Source organism: Dendrobates tinctorius, unplaced genomic scaffold (genome assembly GCF_039654945.1).
Source record: "Dendrobates tinctorius isolate UK_male_01 unplaced genomic scaffold, ASM3965494v1 ptg000239l, whole genome shotgun sequence".
Classification (NCBI taxonomy): Eukaryota; Metazoa; Chordata; class Amphibia; order Anura; family Dendrobatidae; genus Dendrobates; species Dendrobates tinctorius.
This window is the reverse complement of record NW_027361906.1, coordinates 2,080,770-2,095,738: the sequence shown is the minus strand read 5'-3', so window position 1 is coordinate 2,095,738 and position 14,969 is coordinate 2,080,770.

Genomic DNA, 14,969 nt, shown 5'->3' with positions numbered 1-14,969 from the left:
TCCGATACTTTGAAGTATCGGACGGTATCGCTCAACTCTAATCCCAGCGATTCTGAGAAAGTTTTTTTGTGACATATTGTACTTCATTTTAGTGGTAACATTTCTTCAATATGACTTGTGTTTACTTGTAAAGAAAATTTAAAAAAGGAAATCTGGCCAAAATTTTGTAAATTTTGCAATTTTCAAACTTTTCATTTTTATGCCCTTAAATCAGAGTTATATCATACAAAATAGTTAATAAATAACATTAATTTACCATGTGTCTACTTGACATCTGAATAATTTTTGAAACATAATTTTTTCTTGTTAGCAAGTTAGAAGAGTTAAAATTTATCCAGACATTTCTCATTTTTCAACCAAAATTTACAAAACCATTTTTTTTTAGGGACCACCTCAGATTTGAAGTGACTTTGAGAGGCCTATATGGCAGAAAATACCCAAAAGTGACACCATTCTAAAAACTGCACCCCTCAAGGTGTTCAAAACCACATTCAAGAAGTTTATTAACCCTTCAGGTGCTAACACAGGAATTAATGGAATGTGGAAGGAAAAAAATGAATATTTAGCTTTTTTTCACAAAAATATTATGTTAGACCCATTTTTTTATTTTTGCAAGAATAACAGGAACAAATCGACCCCAAAATGTGCTGATCAATTTCACCTGAGCATACCGATACCTCATATATGGGTAAAACCACAGTTTGGGCAAATGGCAGGGCTCAGAAGGGAAGGAGCTCCATTTGACTTTTTGAATGTGAAATTTGCTAGAATAATTAGTGGATGCCATGCCATGTTTGGAGAACCCCTGATGTTCCTAAACAGTAGAAACCCCCTACAAGATACACCATTTTGGAAATTAGACCCATCAGGGAAGCTACCTAGATGTGTGGTAAGCACCTTAAAGCTCCTGGTGCTTCTCAGAAGTTTATAATGTTGAGCTGTGAAAATAAAAAAGTCACATTTTTAGGTTTTTTTTACCACAAAAATGTTATTTTAGCCTCAAACTTTTTCATTTTTACAAGATTAACAAGAGAAAATGGAACCCAAAATGTATTGTGCAATTTCTCCTCAGATACCCCAGATGTGGGGGAAAACTACTGTTTGGGCGCACAGCAGGCCTGAAAAAGGAAGGAGTGACGTTTTGAAACGTAGACTTTGATGGAATGGTCTCCGAGTGTCATGTCGCGTTTGGAGAGCGCCTCATGTGACTAAACATTGGAAACCCCCACAAGTGACCTCATTTTGGAAACTAGACCCCTCAGGAAATGTATATAGATATGTGGTGAGCACCTTGAACCCCCAGGTGCGTCACAGATGTTTATAACGTAGAGCCGTGAAAATAAAGAAAATCACATTTTTCCCACAAAAATGTTATTGTAGTCCCAAACTTTATATTTTCGCAAGTTTAACAGGACAAAATGTACCCCAAAACTATTGAGGTGTAGTGAAAAGTTCAGAAGGGAAGAAGCGCCATATTGGAGTTCAGATTTTGCTGGACTGGTTTGAGGGTGCCATCTCACATTGACAGAGCCCCTGAGGTGGCAGAACAGCAGAATCCCCCATAAGTGACATCATTTTACAAACTACACTTTGTCAATTAATTCATCCAGGGGTGCAGTGATCATATTGACAGCACAGGTGTGTCACTGAATTGTATACCATTGTGCAGTGAAGAAAAAATAATTACATTTTTACCACCATAATTTAGTTTTTAGTCCCAGATTTTAGCCCCAGGGTAAATAGGCAAAAATGGCACAAAATGTTGTCCCACAATTTCTGCTGAATGTACAAATACTCCATATGGGCCGGACAGTACTGCTTAGCCATACAGTGGGACGGAGCGCTATTTGCCTCCTAGAGCCCAGATTTTCCTAGAATAGTTTGCAGACTCCATATACAGAGCAGCTAAATGCTAGAAAAGAAGAATCCCCCCTCAAGTGACCCCATTTTGCAAATTATACACCTTTGGGAATTTAACTACAGGTGTAGTTATGATTTTGTTGACTGAGTGAAAATTGCAAACTGCCATTATAGTGCCATACGCTGTAGTGCCCAGTACACTGTAGTGACCAACTCATACTTCTCAAGACATGCACCCGTAAATTAGGCGGGCTGTCATCAATACAGAAGTGCCAAACATGTAGATACTAAATGTGGTTTAGGCATGCTGGGGCTCAGAAGGGAGGGGGCATTTGGAAGCTCAGAAATTGCTGAATTTCTTTTGGGGGGCGAGGAGCCATTTCACTTTTCCAGAGAAATTGTACTATCAGTAATGTGGAAGCCCCCTATATCTGATAACAAATTATGGACCTGAGTGGGGACTTGCTGTTTTTGTGGATTGATTTGAAGCTTTTGTTATCAACATTTTACATAACATTTGGGATCACATTTATCTGGCGCTCTACACTGAGCACTTACTATGTGGTTTCCATCCACATCTCTGAGTAACGTGATCCAGATGAAACTCCAGAGGGATCCATTCGCTATAATGAGGCAGCAGAGTTACTCTGGACTCAGTCTGGTCTAAGTTCAGAGTTGTCCTTCTTTTCAGAAGAGAACAAAACTGTGTCGGACCGCGCTTTTAAGCACGCCTAACAAGAAAAACAGCGCCCGATCATAGGCCAGATGGCATCCACAGTGCCTCCATCTGCCTCATAATAGGGAATCTTCCACCTGGGGTTCCATCTGAATCACGTTTCAGAGACTTACATGGAAACCTTGGTGTAAGCGCTCAGCGTAGAGCGCAGGATAAATGTGAGATGAGCCTTCCTACGATCGTTGGGAGACAGAATTTAAATATTAGACAAAGATAACACAAGTAAATACAAAATGCAGTTTTAAAATGAAGGTCTTTATTATTAAGAGAAAAAGAAACCCAAACCTACAGGGCCCTGTGTGAAAAAGTGATTGCCTCCTAAACTTAATAACTGATTGGGCCACCCTTAGCAGCAACAACTGCAGTCAAGCATTTGCAAAAAACTGGCAATAAGTCTTTTTCAACGCTCTGGAGGAATTTTTGCCCACTCACCTTTGCAGAATTGTTGTAATTCAGCCACATTGGAGGGTTTCCGAGCTTGAACCACCTTTTTTAAGGTCATGCCACAGAATCTCAACCAGATTAAGATCAGGACTTAATTTTGTTTTACTTAAGCCATTTAGATGTGGACTTGCTGGTATGTCTTTGATCATTATCCAAGTGAGCTTCGGCTTGAGGTCACAAACAAATGGCCTGCCTGACATTTTCCTTCATAATTTTTTGGTAGACAGCAGAATTCATGGTTCCATTTACCACAGCATGTCTTTCAGGCCCTGAAGCAGCAAAACGGCCCCAGACCATCACACTACCACCACCATATTTTACTGCTGGTGTAATGTTCTTTTTCTGAAATACTGTGTTACTTCTACGCCAGATGTAATGGAATATACACCTACCAAAAAGTTCAACTTTTGCCTTGTCAGTCCAAAAAGTATTCTCCCAAAAGTCTTGGGGATCATCAAGATGTTTTCTGGTAAAACTGAGACTAGCCTTTATGTTCTTATTGCTCAGCAGTGGTTTTCGTCTTGGAACTCTGCCATGCAGGCTATTTATGCCCAGTCTCTTTCTCATGGTGGAGTCATGAACACTGACCCTAACTGAGGCAAGTGAGGCCTGCAGTTCTTTAGATGTTTTTATAGGGTCTTTTGTGTCCTCTTAGATGAGTTGTCACTGCGTTCTTGGGGTAATTTTGGTAGGCCAGCTACTCCTGGGAAAGTCTACCACTGTTCCATGTTTTTGCCACTGTAGATATGGCTCTCACTGCGGTTCGCTGGAGTCACAAAGCTTTAAAAATGGCTTTATAACCTTTTTCCAGATTGATACAGTTGTGCTCAAAAGTTTACATACCCCGGCAGAATTTTTGCTTTCTTAGCCTTTTTTCAGAGAATATGAATGATAGCACCAAAACTTTTTCTCCACTCATGGTTGGTGGCTGGATGAAGCCATTTAATGTCAAACTACTGTGTTTTATCTTTTTAAATCATAGTGACAACCCAAAACATCCAAATGACCCTGATCAAAGTTCACATACCCTGGTGATTTTGGCCTAATAACATGCACAGAAGTTGACACAAATGGATTTGAATGGCTACTAAAGGAAACATCCTCATCGGTGACCTGTTTGCTTGTAATCACTGTGTGTGCATAAAAGTTGAGTGAGTTTCTGGGATCCAGACAGACTCTAGCATCTTTCATCCAGCCACTGACATTTCTGGATAGTGAGTCATGGGGAAAGCAAAAGAATTGTCAACGGCTCTATGGGAAAATGTAGTTGAACTGTTTAAAACAGGAAAGTGATACAAAAAGATATCCAAATAATTGATAATGCCAGTCAGCAGCATTCAAACTGTGATTAACAAATGGAAAATCAGGGGCTCTGTAAAAACAAAACCACGGTCAGGTAGACAAAAAAATGTTGTCCACAACTGCCAGGAAAATTCAGGATGCAAAGAAAAACCTACAAATAACATCAGCTGAAATAATGGACTCTATGAAAACTAGCAGTGTGGCTGTTTCAAGATGCACAATAAGGAGGCATTTGAAGAAAAATGAGATACAGGGTCGAGTTGCCAGAAAAAATCCATAACTGTGCAAATGCCACAAAGAATCTCACCTACAATACGCAAAACAGAGAGACAAGCCTCAAAACTTCTGGAACAAGGTCATTTGGAATGATGATACCAAAATTTAACTTTTTGGCCACAACCATAAATGTTACATTTTGAGAGACAACAAGGCCTATGATGAAAGAAACACCATTCCTACTGTAAAGCATGGATGTGGATCACTGATGATTTGGGGATCTGTGAGCTACAAAGGTACAGGAAACTTGGTCAAAGTTGAAGAAAAGATGAATGCCGCACATTATCAACAAATACTGGAGGCAAATTTGCACTCATCAGCCTGGAAGCTGCGCATGGGATGTAACTGGATGTTTCAACATGACAGCGATCCAAAACACAAGGCCAAGTCGACCTGTCATTGGCTACAGCAGAACAAAGTGAAGGTTCTGGAGTGGCCATCTCAGTCTCCTGACCTCAATATCATAGAGCCACTCTGGGGAGATCACAAGTGCGCAGTTCATGCTAGACAGCCCAGGAATTTTTACAGGAACTGGAGGCTTTTTGCCAAGAAGAGTGGGCAGCTTTACCATCTGAGAAAATAAAGAACCGCATCCACAACTACCACAATAGACTTCAAGCAGTTATTGATGTTAGACGGGGCAATACACGGTATTAAGAAATGGGGTATGTAAACTTTTGATCAGGGTCATTTGGATGTTTTGGGTTGTCATTATGATTTAAAAAGAGAAAACACAGTAGTTTGACAATAAATAGCTTCACCAAACCACTAACCAGGAGTGGAGAAAAAGTTTTGTGTAATCATTCATATTCTCTGAAAAAATGCCAAGAAAGCAACAATTCTGACAGGGTATGTAAACTTTTAAGCACAAATGTAGATGTGAATTACTTTGTTTCTCATTTGTTCCAGAATTTCTTTGGATCGTGGCATGATGTCTAGCTTTAGAGAATCTTTTTGTCTACTTCACTTTCTCAGTCAGGTCCTATTTAAGTGATTTCTTGATTGAGTACAGGTATGGCAGTAATCAGGCCTGTGTGTGGCTAGTGAATGTCAACTCTACTTCCCAAAGATGTGATAAACCACAATTAATTGATGTACTAAGGGGGTAATCACTTTTTCACACAGGACCCTGTAGGTTTGGATTTCTTTTCCCCTTAATAATTAAGACCTTCATTTAAAAACTGCATTTTGTGATTACTTGTGTTTTCTTTGTCTAATATTTAAATATGTTTCATTATCTGAAACATTTAAGTGTGATAAACATGCAAAAGGATAAGAAATTAGGAAGCGGGCAAACACTTTTTCACACAACTGTGATTATGCGACTTTATTCTTCAGGTCGGTGCGATTACAGCAATACCAGATTTATATCTGTTTTTTTATCTTTGACTGCTGTCACACACTAAAAGGCATTTTATTTTGCGCATCGCCATATTTTGAGAGGTATGATTTTTCCATATTTCGAGCGACAGAGTCACGTATGGTCTTCTTGTTTTTTGCGGGACAAGTTTTTGCTTTTATTGGCACCATTTTTGGGCACATTCCGTTTTTTTTATCACTTTCTATTTCTATTTTTGGAAGGCAGCAAAAACCAGCAATTCAGGAATTGTTTATTGGAGTTTTTTTATGCTGTTCACGTGAGGTAAAATTAATAAGGCAGCTTTATTCTTCGGGTCAGTACGATTACAGCGATACCTCGTTTATACATTTTTTTTATGTTTTCACTCTTTTACTCAGTGAAAACTATTTTATAGAAAAAATAATTATTTTTTAATCACTTTATTCTGAGAGCTATAACTTTTTTATTTTTCTGCTGATTGAGCTGTATGGCAGCTTCTTTCTTGCGGACGTTTTCAGCGGTACCATTTTAATTTACATCCTTCTTTTAGATCGCGTTTTATTCCACTTTTTCATCAATGGTATGATAATAAAGCATTTTGTTTTGCCTAGTTTTTTTACAGCGTTCACTGAAAGGGTTAACTAGTAGGATAGTTTTATAGGCCGGGTCGTTGCGGAATCGGTAATACCAAACGTGTACTTTTATTGTATTTTTTCTTTCCGCAAAAATATTTATTTATGGGTACAATATATTTTTATTGTTATAATTTTAAAAAATATATTTTTACAACTTTTTTTAGCTTTTCTTTTTACTAAGTCCCACTATGGGACTTTCACTTTTTGCAGTCAAATCACTGTTAAAAAGCATTGCAATGGTTTATAACCTGTCAGCCCTGCAGGCACAAGTTAGTTAGATCATGTACTGCGCATGATCTAACTATCTTGCTAGTGCCTGGTGACCCGGATGTCGTCATGATGACATCGGGTCACCATGGAAACAATTGGGCCTCTGCGATGACGTTGCGGGGAGCTGATAGGAGGGCAGAGTGAGCTCTCTCCCTCTGCCTGCCTTCTAAATGCAGCTCTCGATATTGATCGCAGCATTTATGGGGTTAAAGTGCACCGGTCCTGGCTGACACCCGGTGGCGATCGGTAAGTACCGGTCAACCTGGACGTATGGATATGTCCAAGGTTGTAAAGGGGTTAAAGGATATGGACAACTGAGTAAGCTGTAGAAGATTCGGACGACCCGGTGAGCTGAATCCTGGATTCGTGCAACCAGAGTCAGATTCATGCTGCCTGTGGTTTGGGCTGCATAAACTGGCTGACAGGTCTTTAAAGGGCTTGACTCATCGTAATGACCATTTTTAAGCTGAAATCTGCCTGGAAATCAGATGTTTGGTGTAATGTACAGTAGGTATAGTCGCTCTGTCTTTGACGTCCTCTATGACGAGGCTGGTGTAAGTTGGTGGAAGTTACCAGGACCCATTGGGCTTAGACGGGCCATTAGTAATCTGGGTAAATGTTCTCTTCACTTTTGACGCCAAAAGAAAGGTGGAGAGAGAACCCTCTCGTCACCCAAGAGCTCATGTCCACCTGAATTCAGAACATGTTATGGCTTCCAGTCCATCGTCAGAGTCATTCCACGGAAGAAACTGGCAGGATAATGCGATGAGCTGCACTGCACCGAAAAAAAATACGATTCTAGGGAAAGCAAGAGGTCACAGTGAGGGTTATAAATACTTCTACATCTGTATTTCCAGCTTTAGACATCACATTTCTACAGGAAACTCTTTCTACATGGCTCTAGACAAAACATGTAAGTCACCGCCTTACAGATCCGCAGTTGCGTTGCCCATGGAAGATGGAAAATAGAACCATTGTCTATTCAATTAATGGGAGGAAGATTAATAAATAATGGTGAAAGGTGCAGAACCTTAAAAGTAGGCGAAAATGGTGCGAAATAAATCTGGAGCAACTGTGCAGATATTGAAGTCACTTTTGATGGATGATGTACATTTGTCTCTTTACACCACCTCAAAGGGATCGTCCACCAATAACTTATGTCAAAAACAATGCCAAAAGTGACAAACATGAATAATGTGGAGTAAACAACTGATTTATCTCGCGAGGTGATCAGACACCATGGTGCAGGTTTACTAATTCTAGCTAATGGTAAGACAGTGTAAGCTTAGGCAGAGCAGTGTGAAAATACACCAAAGGTATCCAAGTTTACCCCGTCTTTTGACTGGCTTAGTTTGTACCAATATTTTATGCCAACATTTTGTTGCACTTTATAGCATTTACGTCATTCTTCTTTGTGATAAACCAAGCCGCTTCTTCTCTCAAGTCATCCCCTTTTATTTTTCATCCAGATCACATCCCTTTACAAGAGCGCTAAAAAAAAGGGTTTGAAACAATTAAAAGGGTTGTCTCATGTCATCATAAATGGTCAAAATTGCTAAATGTTTGTAAAAAGTTCTCAATTCTCAAAAACGGAAAGATTTATGTTTCTATTGCTTCTCTATACTTAGGTTACCGGTCACTTCTGCAGTCTATCAGCGGTGGCTCGTCTCCTAGGCAAGGAGCACAGCGCTAACAAGCTCCTGTTAAGGACAGGCGCAGAGGAGCGTATTTTAGGTTCGAGTACGATCCTACTAAACATCGCACCCCACTCAGTCCAATATTATTCTGTGGGGCTGTACACATGTCCAATTATTTGCTCGGACAGAGGAAAAAAAAAGCTGCATGAATGATTTGCGTCCAATAATTGGATTGTACTCAACCATGCAAGTCAGTGAGTAAGGGAATCCATTGGACTGCACTCGGATGACTCTGATCAGAGTGTGATATGAAGTGATTCCATCAGATGAGAGAAGATACGGTTGTCTGCACCTGTCCCTAATAGAGCATGTAAGTGATTGCTGGATCTGGCACACTTTAGGGTTCTGCTGATTCTGCAGATGGAAAACTGTCTCTGACTGCAGCATTGGACAATACACATAACGGGTCATCGGCTAACTCCTAGGCAAAAAAAGCCAGTAGGCAGGCGAGCAGTGCACCCCTGAAGATTGATAGGAACAACCCTGTATTAAATCTGGTGTACGCCATGTACAGTATCCCAGTTTTGGGTTCAAATTTCAGCACAAGTTTGTCAGATTTAGTATAGTAAATCTCCTTCAATGTCTCATCTGCAATGTATAACTGATACATTTCCTATGGCGCCATGCTGTACACGAATTTAGCGCATGCTGCCGTACTAAAAACTGTCAGATATGCCCAAAACGGGTGTGGAAATGCTTGATAAATGCAAGTGATGTTTTTTTTTGTAGGTCCCAAAGTTTACTGATTAATGCATAAAAATATCAAACTAAGAAATTTGTTTTGAAAAAGAAGAAGGATATATACACTCAATGTCAGGCAGCTGCTGCAAAAGCCAATACAAGTTTAAGCATGGAGGAAATATGAGGTCAAACTAATTGTCAGTTGTAATAAGCACTGGTAAAGAAAACCATTTGCTTCCAAACTGGGTCTATAGGATGCACCGACTTTAGAGAAATACTGGGATTATCTCATTTCTCAATATCTACAGAACTACTCGGTACCTGAGCGAATGTGATAAAGGGAGAGTCGCACTGGGATATACAGTATGTTGAGAAAAACTCGGTTGGTCTATTTACAGTACTTGTAGGTCTATATTTGTCCCTTTTCCGAACTGGATCATATGAGAAAATTCTCTCAGTGTTTACTTAGCTGTAATGGTTTTTATGTGTGTGCCTGCTTATTTGCTGACGGGTACACGGATTTTAGCTCCATCATTATATGAAGTTTTGTGAATGTGTCCCGCGAGAGCAAAGCACAACACGCATGGCCACTTATAAATGTACAGTAGATAGTGCCGAGCTAATAAAGTCATTGACTATAACGCACAGATCAGGGAAGATTGGATACTACATCTACAAGGGTAAGAGACGGTATGTCACTTCTATTTTCCATCGCTTAAACATGAATTCTCAAATTTTTAAGTTATCTATGGGACAAGGGAAAATGTCCTGATCTCTGGGGGTCAGACCACCGAGACCCCGACCGATCTTGAGCATCAGAGTATCTGAAGAGTCACATGTGCAGTGGTGGTCAATCTGCTGCACCATTTAATCTTAGGGGAGCGCCGAAGACCAGCTGATCGCAACTTTCTGCTGTCTCTAGTGTTCCCATCATTAATGGATAAAGTGGCAGTGTACATGATTGGCCATCGCACCCTTTACAACCCCAGTTTTTGGGTTGGGTGGGGGTCCCAACTGTTGGACCCCAGCCACACGGACGTTATCTGTAATCCCTAAGGCAGGGGATAACTTCCAAACTCAAGAATACCCCTTTAATGATCGCTGAGTCTCCTATTTCAAAGATCCTCAGTGATGCTAAGAATGAACGGCTGGGCCACACTTCTGGTGTACAGGTGTGTCTATTTTCCATTTTTTCACCTGGTTGACTGCAGCATGATCCCATTTACTTGACCTGAGCATTATTTTAGCGGGTGGCCAGGAACAGCCCTGTTCAGAGGAAAAGCCAAGCAGACCCTTCACTTTTAGGATAGGTAATAGTACCAGAGGTCAGATGCTTAATTAAGTGATAGTCCTAGCAATATATCATCATTTACTGAGATGGTATATTGCTAGGATGGACTACTCCTTTGTTGTTGTTTTTTTTAACTATCTTAGGCTCGATCTTGAGCCATGGCGACTTGATGGATGAAAGAACAATCTGTAGGAAGATCGATCTTGTGCAAGCCTAGATAGGTCCATTAGGGTCTTCTCTGTAGTTATCTTGATTGTATCAAGTCATCAGGTCCTGGTCTTCCTCTTTGCCTTGTTCCTTCTATTCTTCCGACCATGATGTCCTTCTCCAGTTATTGCTCTCTTTGCATGATGCGTCCAAAGTAGGCAAATTGTATCTTGGGGATCCTTTCTTTGAGTGACATGCTTGGCTTGATATGTTCCAACATTGATTTGTTTGTTCTTCTTGCTGTCCATGGTATTGATGACTGTAGCAGAGTGTATCTTTTGAGAATTCACCAGTACACAGAAGAACTTCACTGAGCAAGTTATCTTGAGTAAACAGCATTTACTTCTTATGGGTAAACATGAGATAAGAATTCAGAAGCACACAGTCCCTGCTGCTGGCATAATACAGTCAAAAGCAAAAGTAAAACTAACATCAACAATAGAGAGCTTCCCTCCCCACAATACAGCAAACATATAACTTCACACTATCGGCATCTGCTGTCAGGCTAGTGTAAAGTCCTCCTTTACATACTGTAAACAATAAGTCCATTTCTGTTGCATATGCCAACAATGACAACCATCTCCAGCACCACATTTCTAAGGCGTTGATTCTTCTTCTGTCTTGTTTCTTTATCGTCCAGGTTTTGCTTCTGTATGTTACCACAGAAAAGACCAAAATGTGTACGAGCTGTGTCTTCATTGTCAGTGAAATGTTCCTCTATTGGAAGACCTTGTGCAGTGACTTCATTGTTGATTTCCCCATAGCTATTCTACTATTGACGTCCGGTGTCATCACTGCATCTTGAGTGATCATGGATCCGAGTAGGTTGAAGTACCTTATTGTCGACACACATAAAAATACTTTTTACAGTAAAAGTTTTCCAAAAGATTATCTCGCTGGGAAAACCCTTATCATCTAGACCTTATTCCTTCATTCACCCTTTTCAACCCATTTTCAATTTCACTGTGATTCAATAGAGTGGTGGTCCTATTGAGGACCTATAACTATTGCCCAGCTAATTAATTCTTTTGAGAACTCTGCTATTAGAAGTGGAAATAGTGGTGGATGAGTTTCTCAGTTGTACCGCCTCTGGGTGCTGTGTTCCATAGTCCTTTACTGCCAGGATGTATTGGTGACACCTGGTGGACTTAACTAAGGACCCGACAGAGTCCATGGCAATCCGGTCAAATGGAACTTCTGTTATGAGTAACGGCACTAGAGGACTGCAGAAGTGGGATATGAGAGCAGTTAGCTGACAGGTAAGGCATGATTGGCAGAAATTAACAATGTCTCGGTGACATCCAGGCCAGTAAAATCTCTGGACCCACACTTGAGTTTTGTCTACTCCCAGATGCCCACTGAAGACCTGAGAATGGGTCAGATCTAATACTCTACGCCTATAGGGACCCAGCACCAACAACTGCTCTATCACTTCCCCACTCAGTTTAGTGACCCGATAAAGGAGCTCTTCATTTAAAGTAAAATATGGAAACCTGGTGTCGGACCCCAGCTCTTGAACAACCCCATTTATTACAGTTACATTGTAAAAATGCATTTTTAAAGTAAGATCCTGCATTTGGACATTCCCAAAATACCCCCCCCAGAAAACCCCAATTCAGAAATCTCGGCTTCATTGGTCAAGGACACACATGGGGAACTCATATACCTCTGACTGTGATGAGGATTCATCATGGTTGACCTGGCTTCTGTCTGAGTTACTTGGTATCTCCGCCTTCCGCCGTAAAACCCAGGACAGGCTAAAGTCCCGCCCTATTGTCACGAGGTGTAGAAGGTCCTTATACACCCTGGCCTCATGCAACTCAGCCCCACAGTTAGTTTTTATAGTAACTCTGGCAATGGAGTAGTCCTTGGCGCCCCCATGAATACAACAGACACCTATGTTTTTTCCGGGGACCAACTGTTTTTAGTTTTGCATACTCCTGCGCATCCTGTAATGCCAAATCATAATAAGCCTTTTGGGGCTCGCCAGTTAGATAAGGGGCCAGCACCTCCACCCACTGCTTTGGTGGTAACTTTTCATGCTTTGCTACCTGCTCAAAAGCAGTCAAAAATGCCTCCACATCATCCCCTGGGGTCATCTTTTGCATGGCTCATCTTACTGCTTTGTGGACGTATGGGTCATCACCTGGACTTGGGGAAGAGGCTCTCAGACTCCCAAAAACTGCCCCTGTGAGGTGTTCCATCTGGCGTGCAAGCGCCTCCTGTTGCTGTCGCTGCTGTTGTAGCTGCTGCACCAACACTTTATTTGTTTCATGTTGCGCCAGTTGCTGCTGTTCATGCTGCTGGACCGGGACCATGTACTTGATATGTTCTATGTCGTCTGTTGCTGCTACCCGTGTTCCGGGAGCGATGCCCGCATTTGAAACATCACCTGTGGTAGACCGGCTCACTAAGATGTACACAATTTAGACATGGGAAAACTATCTCCTTAAGATCTTCACTGGTTTATTATATATACAGAATAAACCATAATAAAGTCAAAATAAACATGAGGCCTTCTATTTAAACCCCAGACCACACCCTGGCATGGAGATAAGGTGGACAATCTCCCACCTGCTCCATGCTCCACAAAGACCCATCCCCTAAAATAGCCGTTTAACCCCTCTCAACACATAGTGTGCTGGAGCAAACTTCTGTGTTTCAAATCACTGAAGCTAATAGCCTCAGTGAAACGGACCTCCCCTCCAGCACTTTGCCAGTGACTTTGTCACAATATGGATGAACTCTTATTACATCAGATGTCTCTGTTCTCAAAAAAGTACAACATAGTGATCATGGGAGATGTTAGCCATCCAAATATTTGTTGAGAAGCTCTCTCAGGCATAAGGTCTAAAAAAATTCTTATCTTCTCTTGCTGATAATTTGTCTTTAAAAATTTAGAAGAGAGAACAAGAGAATCTTCCATCTTGGAACTAATTTTCACTAACAGGGAGGGAATGGTTGAGGAAGTAAAGGTGGCTGGGAATTTAGGAGGCAGTGATCATGCTATTCTCAAATTTTCGATTACAAGAAGAGGAAGACCTGCGAGAACTCAGACTTAAAGGTTGGACTTCAGAAAGACAGATTTTAATGGACTCAGAAAGAGGGTAGGAAAGGTCCAATGGCAGGATGTTATAAATTCCACAAATCTCCAAGAAGTATGGGAGCTATTGCTAAATGAAATTCTCACTGCACAATCAGTAACATTTCCCCAAAAAAGAAGAATTGGAAGCATTTAAAGAGACTAGGATGGATGAACACAGAACTTAAACACTTGTTAAAAAGAAAAAAATAAATGTATATTAAATTAACAGAGGGGGCTTATCTAAAGAAGAATATAATGCTGTCTGCAGGGGTTGCAAGGCAAGAGTTAGAAGAGCTAAAGCCAGTAATGAAGTAAGAGGAAAATCAATAAAAAAGGATTTTAGGAGTATGTCAAAGGCAAAAGAAAAGTCAATGATGCTATAGGATCTTTACAGAATGAAAAGGGTGAAGTGGTCAAAAATAATGTTCAGAAGGCCGAATTTTTAAATTCATATTTTGCATCTGTGTTCTCTGAGAAAGCAAATTTACCATCAACCGAACTTCACTGTGCTATCGAAGGAATAAAAGAATCCACACTATCCATAAACAGAGAGATGGTGAGGGAACACTTAGTAATTTACATGAATTTAAATCTCTTGGTCCAGATGAATTATATCCTAAGGTACTAATAGAGTTAGCAGACGAAATTGCAGAACCACTAGCCAGAATCTTTGAAACATCCTGGAGAACTGGAGAAATCCCAGAATATTGGAGAAGGGCAAATATCCCTATCTTCAAAAAAGAAAAGAAGATGGAGCCAGGAAATTACAGGCCCATGAGACTTACTTCTATACCAGGAAATATATTTTAGCAAATTATTAAACAGCATGTATGTAAGTGCTTGGATAAGAATACAGTAATTAACCAGAGCCAGCACGAGTTTGTAGCAAACAAGCCATGCCAGACTAATCTAATTTCCTTCAATGATGGAATCACTGACGGGGTGGATCAGGGAAATGCAGTAGATACAGCAAACACTTGATCAAGTATCTCATTGACATGGCTATGGTTAGGTGGATTCATAACTGGCTCAGTGATCGGACCCAAAGAGTGGTAATAAATGGTTGCACATCTAATGGGAAAAGTGTTTCAAGTGGATTACCACAAGGCCCTATCCTGGCCCTAGTGTTTTTTATGAAAGATCTAG